This window comes from Gadus morhua, chromosome 14 (genome assembly GCF_902167405.1).
Source record: "Gadus morhua chromosome 14, gadMor3.0, whole genome shotgun sequence".
Taxonomy (NCBI): domain Eukaryota; kingdom Metazoa; phylum Chordata; class Actinopteri; order Gadiformes; family Gadidae; genus Gadus; species Gadus morhua.
In genome coordinates this window covers 5827117-5829616 of record NC_044061.1, presented here as the reverse complement: position 1 = coordinate 5829616, position 2500 = coordinate 5827117, and the positions used below count along the sequence as shown (strand labels likewise).

General features: G+C 53.8%; 1 protein-coding gene across 1 annotated transcript in view; it reads right to left on the bottom strand.

Annotated features, from left to right (window-relative positions):
- Window positions 1–2500, bottom strand: part of baz2ba (bromodomain adjacent to zinc finger domain, 2Ba) — a 72431-nt gene that overhangs the window by 50937 nt on the left and 18994 nt on the right.

Sequence of the window (2500 nt, the reverse complement as noted above, 5' to 3'; positions counted from 1 at the left end):
GGTGGTGGTGGTGGTGTTGTTTGTATTGGTGTTGATGGTGGTGGTGGTGGTGGTGTTGATGGTGGTGGTAGTGGTGGTGCTGGTAGTGGTGGTGGTGGTGGTGGAGGTGGAGGTGGTGGTGTTTGTATTGGTGTTGATGGTGTTGATGGTGGTGTTGATGGTGTTGGTGGTGGTGTCGGTGGTGGTGGTGGTGGTGGTGGTGGTGGTGGTGGTGGTGGTGGTGGTGATGATGCTGGTAGTGGTGGTGGTGCTGGTAGTGGTGGTGGTGTTTGTATTGGTGTTGATGGTGGTGGTGGTGTTGATGGTGGTGGTGGTGGTGGTGCTGGTAGTCTCAGTGGTGTCGGTTCGGGAGGGGGCAGTAAGTGTGCTCCTCAACATAAAAGCAGGGGGGCTGCCTTTTTAATTTTCCTCCTGCGGGTAAAAATAATAATAATGGACGGAGCGACGCTGGCGGAGGGGAGCGGCCGTGCCTAATTACCATAATGCACGGGAAAACAAAAGAACGCAGACTCTCCGCGGACGAGCGAGCTTCTGTGGTGTCAGCTGGTAAGTGGAGCGGATCAGGAGAGAGAGAGAGGGCGAGAGAGAGGTGGAGAGGGAGAGGGGAGGGTGGAGAGAGAGGGAGGGAGAGGGAGAGAGAGAGAGGGGGAGAGAGGGGAGCAAGAGAGAGGGAGGGAGAGAGAGAGAGAGAGAGAGAGAGAGAGAGAGGGAGAGAGGTTAAGAGCAAGGGGGAGAAAGATATGGAGAGAGTGTGAGAGAGGGAGAGAGTGTGAGAGAGAGAGCGAGCGAACGACAGAGAGAGAGAGAGCGAGCGAGCGAGCGAGTGATTGAGAGAAAGGTAGAGATTCACCAAGCAGGGTCTGCATTTCTTCTTTTCTTCCTCTTTCAAAACGAAGCCAAAGAAAGAGCAAAACGAGGGAGCGTGTAAAAAAGGACAGGTGGAAGACAGAGGATGAAGGACAGCCTGCAAACAGATAGCGTCCTTTCTCAATATCTGCACTTAGAGTTCGGCCTTGTCAGGATGTGATGATGTGAACGGAATAGATTCCTCCACCCCCTCCCCGGCGCCCACAACAAATAAGCAATCCCTCCTTCACAGAGGTGGAAAAGCACATCTCCCTCCCCCCCTCCCTCCCTCTCCTCCCTCCCTCCCTCCCTCCCTCCCCCCCTCCTCAGAGGGCCTCTTTCTCAGATGAGACAGAATGAGGGAAGAGGACACAGATAAAAAAGGAAAAGGAAAAAAAAACATAAAGAGCGGGCGAGCGAGAGCGAGAGAGAGAGAGGCTGACTGCAAGGCGGGGTCCGTTTCCCCTCCTGCCACAAACTGATCGGTTAGCCAGATTCAACCGAGCAGAACCGCCCGGAACCGGGGCCTAGCCGGAAACCACGGCGACAACAAAGACGGGTTAACGTAATGAAGCCCCCGACGCGTTTAAGGGGATTCAATCTGGAGGCTTAATTATGAGAAAATTAAAATGGATTTAGCATCGGAATTAGTTAGATTTTATAGGTAATTAACGCGTAACGCTAAAAAAGTGGGCTAATCTCCCTCCACGTGCGGCGCAGCGAACGGCGACGACGGATTCAATTTGACTAGGGAAACAGTGGCGGCCAATCGCGAACGGCGTTGCTCGCCGCCACGCACACAAACACGCTTACCCCGGCTAAAAACGTCCACACACACACACACACATGCATCTGGGGGTGGGGGGGTGTTTATGTTAATGGTGGACACATGATTTATAAGATGTGTGTTCCCGCCGTGCACCGGAGCGGGCGCGGCCGGCGACTCTGTGCGGCGCCCACAGCTGTCAGAGCGGGGGACTAATAGAGAGTCGGCAGAGTTCCTTCAGAGATACAGGCGCTATAAACAGTTCAGGGGGGCGGGGGGGCGGGGGGGCGGGGGGGGGGGGGGGGGGGGGGGGGGGGGGGGGGGGGGCGAACGTGGCCTTCACAAAGAAACCTTCACATGTCACCGGTGGCTCTGATCAGTGGGTGTGTGTGGTTGTGTGTGTGTGTGTGTGTGTGTGTGTGTGTGTGTGTGTGTGTGTGTGTGTGTGTGTGTGTGTGTGTGTGTGTGTGTGTGTGTGTGTGTGTGTGTGTGTGTGTGTGAGGGAGAGAGTTTGAATGTGTGTGTATGTGTGTGTGAGAGAGAGAGATATTGAGTGTGTGTGTGTGTGTGTGTGTGTGTGTGTGTGTGTGTGTGTGTGTGTGTGTGTGTGTGTGTGTGTGTGTGTGTGTGTGCGTGTGTGTGTGTGAGAGAGAGTTTGAGTGTGAGAGCGTGAGAGTGTGTGTGTGTGTATGTGGTTTTGTCACCTAGTATGCAGCAGTTATTTGTGTATTGTGGGGAGCGGGTTGTATGTGCATGTGAGTATGAGTGTGTCTGAGTGTGTGTGTGTGTGTGTGTGTGTGAGTATGTGTGTATCCGAGTGCCTGTGTTTTGATTCTCACGTGTTTTTTTTTTTGTCTCATGTGTGTTTCTGCTATCCTTATCCGGTTT